Source organism: Stigmatopora argus, chromosome 4 (genome assembly GCF_051989625.1).
Source record: "Stigmatopora argus isolate UIUO_Sarg chromosome 4, RoL_Sarg_1.0, whole genome shotgun sequence".
NCBI classification, from domain to species: Eukaryota; Metazoa; Chordata; class Actinopteri; order Syngnathiformes; family Syngnathidae; genus Stigmatopora; species Stigmatopora argus.
This window is the reverse complement of record NC_135390.1, coordinates 7,603,309-7,617,375: the sequence shown is the minus strand read 5'-3', so window position 1 is coordinate 7,617,375 and position 14,067 is coordinate 7,603,309.

The following is a 14,067-nucleotide window of genomic DNA, read 5'->3' as shown; positions in this document are numbered from 1 at the left end:
CCACATGCCTTATTTTTTTATCTATACCCTCAAACCCTTTTATGTCTTGCAATATTTTCAATAAATAAAACTAAATAAACAGCCACAGAGGGAGTATTTGACTTTGTCTTCTCTTGTCTAAAAATAATTCAGCTCTTTCATGCCATTCAGCTTATTGATTGCTTTTTTTCCCTCATTGTTTTTGTTATGATTTTTTTTCTCATGTCTCATTTTTTCTCCTAGTTTTATATATATATAAATATTTTTTATTTTTATTTTTTATTTTTTTCTTGAGAGAGACCATTTTCACAAGAAGAACTGTTTCAAATGTGTATTTTAAAAGTTTGGTATTGGTGGATTGGTTAGCGTCACTGTCACTGTCATAACTTGCAGCCTCGATAAAGGGCAGAGGTTTTAAGTTTGTTAGTAATCACACAATGCAAAGCAGTGACATGTTGCCATGTAAGACTCAGTAGTTGGAGAAGGAACATCCTGCATTGGGTTAAGATAATTACATTGGAGATGTTTTCTTCCTGTAATGGTAATACGGACAGGGATCCCAGAGGAATGTGAATGAGTCTACTGTGTTCAGAACAGAGCCATTTAGGCCTGTGGTATCTTGTGGACGTCAAATCTCACCTTCACCATCTGGACAGTGTTAAGCTGAAGATTGCTGATTGCACAGCAATGTAGTTTTTCTTTTTCTTTTTTTTTGGGCTCACTCTTGTTTCATCAGAAAAAAGGACCATGGGGCCGACCCAGGGAATTCTGGGCTATGCATGTTGGCTTGTCCGGAATTGCCTCGTGATACCGCTAGAGGAGTTATAACTGACTGAAGAGCAGTAATTCTTCCTTCCTAAACTTGCTATACCCAGAACTGGATTTCAGACAAATTCTATGTATATAACTGGATTTTGGTGTAAATCAACCAAATCAGAATCATTAACCAAATGCATCTGATCTTTACCACCCTAAACGTTTTGAGGGCTACCTGAATTATTCATTCTTTCATTTTCTGAACCACTTATCCTCACAAGGGCCATGAGTGGTGCTGAGGCCTATTCCAGTTTACTATGGGAACCCTGCATCTGTGGCCAGCCAATCAGGTTACCTGAATTCACAAGATAAAATACTTATAGTAATTCAAATATAATGCATCTACTAATTAAATAAAAATTTCATAAAACTGTATTTTCGCAGGGTGGCCAAAAAACATACGGCATGGTTAAATACAGACAGCCAACCTCAGGCCCAAGGCAGTTGTGTTTTTGGAAATAATTCATTTTTAAGTCCCACGTCCATTATAATATTGTTCATGACTTGCAGTCATAGACTGTACAGACGAACAGAAAAGTAAGCAACAGAAATACAACACAAATGCAGACCTCACCAAAAATGTTATTATCCTCTCTTACAATAACATTCGCTGTGTTAAACTCACCATAAAAATGTAATCCCTTTGTCCCCCCTTTTTGTCCATTTTTCCCCCCCAAACAGAATCTAAGCCGGAGGGAAGAATGAAATTGGACCAGTCTCATTTACATGGCCCATATTAGCAAAGCTTTTGATATAAATGTAGACAAGCTGTTGGTTTTCTTTTTACATACTGTTTATGTGAAGGACACAAAGCTTCAGGAATGAAATAATATTTTGTTAAATATATTTCGACCTGGCAGCCTCGCGGATGAGTGATTAGCACGTCGGCCTCACAGCTCTGGGGTCCTGGGTTCAAATCTAGGTTGGGCCTCCGATGTGGAGTTTACATATTCTCTCCGGGCCTGCGTGGGTTTTCTCCGGGTCCACCGGTTTCCTCCCACATTCCAAAAACATGCATGTTAGGCGAGTTGGACACTCTGAATTGCCCCTGGGTATGAGTGTGAGTGTGAATGGTTGTCCATCTCCTGTGCCCTGAATGAATGAATGATGTGTAAGTACTTACTACACATTCTATTTGGTAGAATATTAGGTTAACTTCTCCTCTTATGGTGTTAAACAATATAAAAACTGTATTAAAAAACTACACTGTATATCATAAACTAGGTTGTCTTCACTACAGCAAAACTTAATGTCATCAAACACAATTTAAGCATCACCTTTCTGTACCACATATCTTATTAAGGGTTCAAGGTAAGCAGGAGCCTGTCCCAGCAGACTTTGGGCCCAATGTGCGTGACATTTTGGATTGGTCATCAAGCAGATTTTGTTAAAGAAATGCCTCTGTCATAATGTTGATCAAATCGGTGAAAAATTTGTGAATTAGGATCATGAACCAAAAATGTACCTGTACATACCAGAATCAATGACTTACAATTGTTTACTACAATTCCAAAGTAAAGTATAACCTGAACATCACTTGTCAACCTTGATGACCAGAAAAAAAACAGTGCCATGTTAATTACAAACTTGAAAAATTTCCAAGTCCAGTACTTATGGCGATTTAATCATATTATAATCAGAGTATTAAAAAAACAGAATCATTACTTGCCATCACAGGTAGGCAATACAAAAAAGTTAAAACCCCAAAGGGGAGGTGCTGTTCTCATCCTTTTTTGAAGTGGATCAAATTCCAATCTTAGATTGCCGTCTTGGATAATGTGGAAATATTAGAGAAGCCTTGATCTAAAATGGAGCATGGAAATGAAGAAGCAGAGCGAGCCCTGAGGACAGGCATCAGACACAACGCTGGGCCAGCCATACATACCTCTGGGAGGCTGCAAGCACAGCCTTCCACTGCTATGTAAATGTCCCATTCTACACATTAGTCATACTGCTTTCACCACACTAAAGTGAGCTTCACCCATCAAACCCTGCCTGCCTCCATGAAGATTCCACGAATATTCCACATTTAAACCCTAGGGGCCCTTCCTTCTCCACCATTCTCACCTACTCAAAGAGTTACTGGCTGATTGGTTATGTATGTCCGAGGCAAATTCAGAGCGTTCCAATAGGGAAACATCATTGCTGATGTTTTGACATTTCTTGCAAGGAAAAACTAGTAACATACCTTTCTGTGTGTAAATACCATTTTCTTTTTACTCCGATCCAAGTAAAGGTTGCAATAAAACATTGTCATAAAATGTGGCAAATATACGAGGGAATAGAAGATTGGAAAATCTTAAATGAAAATTTACTCACTATTGATCAGAACTAGTATTGACTTTTACCTGACCATTAATTTGTTTGAGGTTGTAATGCACTCAGAGAGTCATCGTATCTTAAATTACACATTATGAAGTAACACATACTTCTATTACCCTCTCAAAGCCTTATGACCTCTGTGTCCCTACAGCTCCAGTCTGTGCTTGTGCCTTCTTTCGTTCTTTCGATTGTTGTGTAGTAAGGTCTGGAACAAACGGAATAATTCATTCAGTGATTAATTGATCTGGGGCTTTATAGCTTATTAAAATCCTGTAATTGCGTATAGGGTTAGAACTCAGGGATTTGAGATACTACAACTACCTACATAATCTAATTAGATAGCTCACTTTCTAGACAGCTTTACACCTCCCAAAATGATGCTGGGAGTGTTTACTGTGTCCTTGGTGCTATGGATATTCAATATACGGAAACTTTAAATGTGTACTCTGAAAAATCCTTTTATAAATAAGAGGATACAGAGAGTACACAAATAGATAAAATATGTATCCATCATTTAACCGCACTATCCATCTTGACAATAAATGTGACTCAATGTGAATGTCTTTAACAGATAATAGCCCAAACGTTTACTATGCAGAGATAAACGTTCTTATCAGATTTTAGACAACTGGACTCTAAACATTCCTACTAGAAAAAGGAAATTTAAAGGTAAACTATGCATTATATTATGTATCACTACATAATGTTGTACATAACATTGCCTAGAGTATGCAATGTCTATCATGATTAATTCACACAAAATGTAAGGCTTGTTAACCTCCTTTCTAACATATGATCTCAAACTCTGTCAGAGCACACACACACTTATTATTCGCCTTCCTCACAAGGCCACACACAATACACAAACAAAATATAGAATCAATAAGTGTTTCTTTGCTTTTAATGCATGACTGTGTTTCGGGCGTAGTCAGAGAGGAATGAAAAATAATGTGCTTCATTACCTTTAGAATTGGATTGCAAGAGGGCAATTTCGAAAATTAAAAAGTAGTCACCCAGTGTGCACTCTTGTAATCATAGCAACATTGTGCTTTTAAATATGATTAAAACTCACATGTTTCTTCTTATTATTATTATTATTCTCATAATAATAATAATAATAATAATCGGACCTAGGCTTTGTCATCATCATTGACTCGACAAAAAGCCTAGTTGTCGTCATACCCAGAAACTGCGTATGACGAAATTGGTAGTGCTTCTCCATAAGGTGCGTTTTCCCGGCAAAACACCCAAATAAGTGATAATTTCGGACTCATAATTTGGCATTCTGCCGTGATGGATACATCACATCACACCCCGAGCGGATCACTTACCTCTCACTGTCTTTCACTTACCTTCAGTCAGCCAGTAGCAGGCAGATCACCGCCCAACGTCTATTCATATGTTATTTATTGATTTTATTAAGATATGAGTTTCTCTTCAGGGAAGATGAATTTTCTGACAAGTTTGCCTGCTTACTGCACACTTTGGTAGTAGAACTTAGACACGATCCAAGTTTTTATGAACTATATATTTGCAATCAGTACTTCCGAACAATATTGGGGTAGGCCAAAACAGAAAGCTAGCGCAAGGCAAACTATTAACTACAAACGAAGATCCTGGACAGAACCAAGGAAATTGAAAAATTGGGTAATCAAGTGCCATTGAATGTTTCAAACTTTGAATCTGTTTTGGTTAATGATGGTTTACAGCGATCACTTCATTGACGTATGCTTGTGGCGTCATGGTGTGTTCTCACCATGTTTTTAATGGTAATTCTGTATAAATGCCTCATGGCCACACAACTTCAAAGACTTTTATAACATTTCTGTACTAACACAGTCCAGATGTCAATGAAAATCCATATTGGGTTAATCTCCCAGCAATGGAAACATGAACACTTTATCCAAAGCTGCATATCACCTGGGGTCGATTTATTGTATGTCAGGGGCAATATTAGCATTCATATTAGCCGCTCTCCCCATGTATGATATTTGTCACCGCAAGCCCTTTAGCGCATAACACAGTTCAGGAGGGATGCTTATCTCATGAGCCATAAATTAGGGAATGAATTTCTTCCAAAACACTGAAGGCAAAGGATGGAGTCATTGTGCTGTGTTGTGTTTTGACACAGTAATGACACATGTTTTACAATCATCCCCCTTCCCCTTTTCATTGGGAGGAGTGGACCTGTCCACTCCTGCTGGAGAGAAATGGCCCTCTTGGACATTACCACTTTCTCCCGAGGGAGATATAAATGAATGGAAAAGGGGGGCACTGTAGAAACAAGGTGGTAGAAGTAGAGGATTTCAAAACACTGGAAAGAGTGTGTAAGCATGCTATGTGAGGAGGTGATCCAATACACCATCTCTTTTTGGCTCCTCATGATAAAAAGACAAATGAAAAAGTTGCCTGTGGTATAAGTCAAGGTCACAGTTAAAGAAAGTGGGATCTGGTCTACTCTAAAACATCAGCCCAATCTTCCTGTCTTACTTTCTCCAAGCTCGACTTGTTCTATCTTACACTCATTACAGGAAAAGCCATGCAGTGCTGGTTCGGAGAACATGCGATGAGCCTTGGGAGATAGATCCACTGGGAGGGAGAGAGGTAGACTGAAAGGGAATAGATAAAAAAAATGCTGACTGCTCTTCAAAGAGGTGAAAATAATTGAAATGGTGTGTGTGTAGAAGGGGGGGTCTTGGAAGGGGGGGCTTTGGCGTGGAGATTGAGTGGCTCCATGTTGGAGTTGGTCATTAATTGAGGAGGAATGTGAAACACTGTGTGGTCCTGTGCTGACACACAAGAAGAGATTGATAGAGGAAACGGTGTGATAAAGATATGAAAGAAGGAAGAGAGAGGACATGAACGGCGCAAAAAAATAATAAAGTGAAGGGAACATTGTTGCAACGGCAGAAAGATGAAGGGAGGGAGAAAGAGAGTTCAAAGTGTGCCCAGACTGAGTCCTGTCCTCGCCGTGTCCTTCCTCGGGCCCCCAGTCATGCATCGCTCATCTTGTCACATTGAACTCCAGATGCTCCTACCCTGGAGAATGCTACAGCCGCAGCCATTTTTCTTCATTCTCGCTAACAATTTGGTAATGAAATATTGATTTTTAGTTAGATTCATATTGATGCCATTAGCTTTGCATTGATAAATCACATTTGGCCGCTTGTCTAGTGTGGCAGAGCACGAGTGAGGGTAGAGAGATTACAATCAAACCCACGGATGTGTTAATTTGATAGATATTTCTTTTCCTCTTTCACAATCGTCCCCGCCTCCTTTTCCTTTTCTATGTTCCGGTGTGTTTCATAACATAGCAGGGTTTTTATTTATTTATTTATTTAGTTTATTATAAAGTACCCTTGGGGATATTTATGTCTATGTCCATTTAACTTGAAATAGCCTTTCAGGCAGGCTGCCTGTGGCAAAAGTGCCATTTTAGAGTCATTCCGTCTCTTAGGCCAAACAAGGATACACTATCAGGGACTCATCAAATGTGCAAAACAGAAGATGACATGGTGCTATAACATGAATTGAAAACAGCAATAACTCCATTGTTGAGAGGCCTTTTTGCATTGCAATCTCTGACTTACTATATATATATATATATATATATATATATATATATATATATATATATATATATATATATATATATATATATATATATATATATATATATATATATATATATATATATAAACCAGAAGAGCCGCAGCAGTTTTCTGGGTGCAATTTTTAGGGGGGATTCATTTGAGTTCCTCAAAAATGTTACAGCTCTCCTAAGCATTTCACATGCAAGGTTGTGAGGCTATAACGTTTGAGAAACACTGGAATCATTTTCCAGATTTTAAATGAGTCTCCTGCTGCAGCTTTGCCTTCCAACTGCAATATGCGTCTGCACACAGTCATCTTAATGAAAGGAAATGATAGCATTCACTTTAATGACGTGGAGTTCAAGGACCGCTTATTGTTCCAAAGAAAATGCATCTTTTTTCACAGTAATTTGAGTCCTCCCTCCTAAATTAAAAGTTCAAATGTATTTTGAGAAACAGACACTGAATGTTAAATATGCCACATAGGTTGTCAAGATATGAGTGAATCACGTGTGGAAAAAAATATTCATACTAACTCTTACACTCATCACTATTTTTATATTTCCTCCTAACTCTGTTTTTCATCAATCTCTATGATTATGATTCAAATGATCAGAGACACTTGAACCGTCGTGTTTCGCGCTGGCTGCAAAGCAATTTTAGTGCAAACCATGCCATGAAAAACCAGAGCGTGTTTCCAAAAAACATTACAGCATATTTACTGAAATATGTGCCATGAAAAGCTCCCAATTTAGATTGTTTATCTCAGTTAGTGCATTGTTGTGAGTAAATCTACCACGTCTTAATTCAGACGGTATTTTTGGTCCAAATTTGATTTTGTGTGGGAGAATGACAGTGACTGGCAATAAAAGGATGAAGATGACCAGGCGTCTTGGTTCTGTCTGGCATTTATTTGAGAATGAAATGTGATTAAACTCTAGAGTCATGTTTTCTTTCGGGTCATACACTTTTTTTCTTTGATCCCAAAGTAGCCCTTTCCTTAATTCTTTCTGGAACTTAAGGCTATTTGGGGAAGGGCCAGTCAGGTCCAAATGGGGATGGTGCAAGAACACTGGCTCCTCTATTCTTGAACATAATTTCAAAATGTACAGCAATTTTTAACAGTCATATTTGGCTACTCTTCAATTCGGCACCATCAAATCAGTGTCATCTTTATAATAGAGAAAATCTTACAGATCCCAAGACAAAAGGAATATTCTTGGTGAACAGTGAATTTAATGTTAATATTGTTTTAACTTTGTTCTATACTATATGTTTTCTGAGGTCATTTCATACATGCTCTAAGTGGCCATCATTACGAAGAGAGGACATGCAAATTCTATCTAAGCATTTGTGAGTGAGTCACAATTAAAATAAGGAATACTAAAGTGTACAAAAGAGAATTAGCATGATGGTAGAAAAAAACCACTGCCCGTGTCCAGAAGATAAGAGTGAAAATACACTGAGATTTTCTCATATGTCAATAAAAGCACCCTGCATTGTATATTGTTTGCACTCATTTTAAGTTTTTTGTTTATTTAAACAAATCACAAGAGGAAAATAATGTAGAAATGTACTAAATATTGTACGTATTTTGCGTTTATTTATTTATTGTGGAAATGGTTTGGATTGGATAACTTTATTCATCCCGTATTCGGGAAATTTTATTGTGACGGTAGCAAGAGGGTGAAATCAAATCATTAAGACAGAAAAGCAGCAAAAACACAAAAACGAGCAAGAGTGGACGTAGCTACCGCCACCGGCTGCCACTTGAACGCCGCCATCTTGGTTGCAGTAGCAAAGACGGATACAGACTCAAAAATACATTGTAAAGTTGGACAAAAACTTGAACCACACACAGGAAGTCTTCCACAAGATGGGGAACTTCTGCAGACTGTGACCGAGGTAGAGAATATGCAGAGTCACTCTTCCAAGCTTGTCCGCACAGTTCCTCAGTAGTCTGGAGCTGAAGACAACAGTAGCAGAGTAGAACCCCTCGACTCCGTTTCCGGCCTAGTAAGCGGTTGGTCAGAAGCGTTGCTTTTTCTCCCGGCACTTTTGTCCAGCTCCGAATTTCCAGCAGCATTGAGGTGTTGCTTCTTCTTTTTTTCATAATTTATTAGGCCAAATATAATACATACTAGTCTGGCCCTCTTGAGATCTAATTGCTGTGAAGGTGATCTGCAAACCAACATTTCTTTGACAACCTTACTGGAGGAGTACAAGCAGTAAGTGAGTTTCCATGTAAGATTCGTTTACATTACATGACAGCGCTGACTGCTGAAACCTGCGCTTTAAGTATACAATATGATTTTGGTGCTTGGTTTGTTCAGGTCATTTAAATTTATATGAACCATGACAAAAGTAAATCACAACACACTGATATGCGTTAGTTTGAAATTTCTTTATTAACTTTGGTAACCGCAGTAACATTTCTTTCCAGACAGTATCAAAGAACATTCTGAAATTGGAGAATTTGGTAGGAAAGTGTTGTTAATCAGATCACAAGATGACAATACTAGTTTTCATTGACAAATCCCCAAAAAGTACAAAACTCAGTTAGTTGCCTCAACAGTATAATCCCAACCACATTAACATTGGAGGCCATGAAAGCAGAAAACTTGCAGAGAAATAGTTCCACACTCACCAAGGCAGATGGGAATTTTAGTAAAAGCATGATGTGAGTCATCTTACTTAAACAATTTATTGTTAGGATAGTTGTATTGCCGTTAAAGAGTGGAAGACCAATGAGGCTGGCATTGACTGAGACCACATTGGTCCTCAATGGCCAATTTTGTCCTCATCAATTTCCCATGCCACGGTGGTGACAGTACTTCATTAAGTTTGGGGTCTTCTGGGGTTTATTTGGGATTTCTGATTTATTCTTGGCTTTTTTTATAGGACTTGTCGTTATGTTTGCCCATTGAGTTCACATGTTATGGTCGTCCCTCTTGTGTTCTCAACAAATATTGCGTCAAACACCTGCTGATAATACAATGTAGATGGCCAAAGAAAACTGACACTCCCAACCTCTCACTCTGATGAATCACTATGTTTCAATTCAAAGGTTTGAAACTTGAATCAAACAAAAACTGTCACTTAACTAATGACATCCAAAGCTTCAGTCACTGAAACTATTTTAAATGTGATTAACGACATGGCATTTTTTCTTTGGTACGTATAACGTTGCCAGTTTTAGACTTCGTACTTGGCGGTTTATTAGAATGTTTGGAATTACACAAAATGGTATTATTTGCTCATCCTCACAAACATGGAATACATTAAAAACGAATTATGTATGTTATGAGAATGAAGTCTATAATGAGACAAAATATGCCAACCAACTCACATGCTTGTATACCTCAACAGGTTAACATGTTGAAGCTCTCCAACAGTAACTTAGTTTTTCCTCTCTCTTCGACAAAGGATAGAACCTAGTAATGATTAAATGGTTTTTTGACTAGTGTTTAAGTTATACAAAAAAGCCATCAATTGTACGAAACAATGTCTGTGCCAGTGCTTCAGTCATATTATGAAGCAGCTGCTGTATTTGGACTCGACCATCAGATGTTGCCATCCCTCCTCTAGTGAAGCCCGAAGATTATAGTCATTTTTTGGTAGAAAAAGAAAGAACGCTTCGATGCCCCAAAAGGCTTAATTTGCCCATCACTACGTGACTAAATTTACATCATAGTGTAGAGAGAATCTTGTACTGTGACTGGCAGAATGCCATCAGCTGACAGAATGGCAGACTGTGTTTAGCCGCCAAGATTTCACCTCAAAGTCAACACCAAAGCCCAACCTTCTTTGGAAATACATTTGCAAAAGTGCTTGTAAAAACCTGCAATACTGGGCATTGGCCACTGGGTGTGGCTTCCCTGGTTTCAGGATGGAGCAACATTGACACTCCATTTCAAACTTCCCAATTTAAAAAAATTTAAACTATTGCTGAATTTGGATTACTGTATTTTTGTGACAATAAGTCCTAAATGAAAGAAATATGAACTGTACAACTGACCAACGGAAAACAGCATAATGAATGGAACCACGTAATATTCTATAAAATTATGAATTATAAATTAAAATCTGGCACAAATATGCAAATGATGTTTGAGAAGAAATTATCTTATTGCTCCCCCCCCAAAAAAGGTCTGGCATCATTATGAATGTGCTGGTAGAAACACTTATACGGTGAGATGTGTGTAGTTTATATTATTTTGTTTTATTTAAAACAAGGTGGTGTGTACCAAAGTTGTTTTTTATCCCTCGACAGAGGTGGCAGGAAATTGTATTTTCCTTATATGTGAGAATCCTCACCAAGATGTTGTTGTTTTATTAATAATCCTATTTCCCCTGGGACCAACTGAAATTTCACCTTCAAATTTAAATCTGTGTTTCTCTTTCTCCAGTTTTTTCAAGCAAGTGAGCAAAACGGCATTTGTTCTGCTCAAGGTTTGCTTCTCTAAAAGAGATTTTTTTCCTCACGCCACAAACAGCTGTGTCTCAATTTAGTAGACTGTCAATCTCCTGAAGTTTGCAGATGGCACCAAAGTTAGCCAACATAAAAAAATCTAGTTTTCAATGGAAGGTAAAACAACTGGTGCTCTTGTGCAGCCAACACAATTTATAATCTCAATACAATCAAGGCAAAAAATTCAACGGACATCATGAAGCAGGCTTTGCCATGGCTCCTCATAAACCACATATATCAAGCAACTCAGATATTTCAGTTCCTGGGAAATAAAGTCTCTCAGGATTTGCAAATTCACCCCAATATGCAAAAAGGCCCAGCAGCGAGTGTACATTCTACGGCAAGTAAGAAAGCATACAACTACACACAGCTGCTAAATCAATCGTACCAAGCCTCCGATTAATCTGTTCTCATCCGGTGTGCTACGGCTCTAAATAAGTGAAAAATAAGACGGTAAGGAAGGGGCTGCTGAAAAAAAATACTGTGACCCCTGGCCAACATTATCAGTTGGACAATGCAAGAACTACCTTTTACAACGTTGTCCCTTTGTTTGCATGATGATGATGATGATAACGGTGATGTGAATGATGATGTGAATGATGATGATGAGGATGAGGATGAGGATAATGATGATGATGATGACGACAACAATGATAACAATAATAATAATAATAATGATAATGATAACGATAATGATAACGATAATGATAATGATAATAATAACAATAATAATAACAATAATGATAATAATAATGATAATAATAATGATAATGATAATAATAATGATAATAATAACGATAATAATAATGACAATAATAATGATTATAATAATGATAATAATAATGATATTAATAATGATAATAATAATGATAATAATGATAATAATGATGATAATAATGATAATAATAATGATAATAATAATAATAATAATAATAATACATAGCATAAATAACATTCCACTGAATATAAACAAAGGCTTTGGTAAATTTGTGGTGTAACAGTCACTGGATCTTTTTAGTCCCCCAAGAGATTTTTAATATTTCTCAGCTTCAAACTTTGTGGGAAGAGTTCGGACAAGGCCAAAATACTGCATGGCTTTGCCCCAGAGTCCAAAGAACGACCTATAAAAGCATGGTTGGATGAGTTTTATTTGAAAGGACTTGAGAGTCCTGCCATTATTCCCATCTAACAGCTCCGGAATGAACGAAACTCGACATTCTGACCCAGACCACCTTCATCTATATAAATGACCTATGACCTCACACATGTTCACACATTCCTAAAATATTGTACAAGTTGAAGTTGCAAAAAGGTGATATTTCTCCGGTTTCTATCCGGTTTCTAGTAGGTGTAATGATCACATTCTATTACTCTATTTGTCCATATGATGTTCATCCATTTTTTAGATGACAAGTTGTGCTCCAAATGACATGATTATTAATCACATAATACCAAGGAAAGCTTTTTTTTTCCTTTCTAAAAGGCTGTTCACTGAGAGTTTGACCCCTCATTCAACCACGAGTGAAACGCCCCAATTTAGACTTCTTGTGCTCTGATCGATGAGTCTTTATGTTGCACTGCCCTTTACAGTATTGTACTACCGAGCTCTTTATTACATTAATGCATTTCCAGTGATGTCATGCTGAGGTCATCTTCAGAAACGGTCCCTGTCAAGTGGTGTTTTGATTGGCAGGAACCTCATTGAGGCTCGACCAATGGCGACCCAGAGTGCCAGCTGGTTGTCATGAAGAGCAGACAGGCAGGGAAGGGCCTTCGTTAGCACTTCACTCTGAGCAACAGAATCGATAACTACCCCGCAAGGCGTGCGAGTACCCTTGGCTAGTCTGGCGAGAGGAAGACAGTGGTGCTCACAGTCACTCAACAGCCCCAATGCTATGGCTCACAGCTGATGAATCAAAGGGAGAGGGAAAGGGGGTCGAGGTGGTGGGGTTCTGAGGAGAGAAGACAGAGCAGTCAAACATTTCAGGGCCCTCCATTCCAGAGTAATGAAGCATAGCAAGAGAATATACCTCTGCAACATTTGATAAAGATGGGCTGACACACAAGTCCAAATAGGTTCCTCTTTACGCCAACACATGTCTATCCATCATTGCTCAGATTTTCAAGAAAGAAAGGGAGGGGAGCGAGGCCACTGAAGGGGAAGGGTGCAAATATAAAGTAAAAAGAGAACAAATTGATTGACAGTGAGGAAGTGGGTGGGGAGGCTAGGATGGAAAGATAGAGATGGAGTGAGAGGGAACAGAGTGAAGTGAGTGTGCCTTGGCAGCTGGTTCTGGATCCTATCAAGGCCGATTGGTTGGCGAATGAGACTCTGGAGGCCCGTGTCCTTGTAGCCACCCGTTTGTTTTCCTCCCTGCTCCCTCACTCCACTCCTGCAGTAAAAGACAATAAAGAAGTGAATGGGTAAACGTTGCACATTTTACGCTCTCATCATCCCCACGCTCTGTCTCTCCATCTGTTACTCCCCTCACCAGCCCTGCAAAATGAAAAGGCGTAAGGGGAAACGAGCTAACCTGGAAAAGCTGCCTGACCTTCGGCAAGATACATGGTTAGCCAGTCTGGTCTTCTGTGGTTTCAATTGGAATTTCAGTATGGTAATGATGTACATAGAGAAAATCAGAAAAGGGCTATTTTGGGCTATTGGTCATTTTTGTCATAGACAGTATGAAGAATGTACACGGGAAGTAAGATAAATCATATTACAGGAGTCAGTGCTGTGATGAAGGAATTGCACAGTAGTTTTTCCCGGTTTATTTCATCTTCACGATCAAATTTATGTATATGTAAATTTTTCCACTATTACTACTGTTTAAGTGTCAACACTGCAGTCATCCTGTTAACCTCTGAAAGAAAGACATGTTTTCA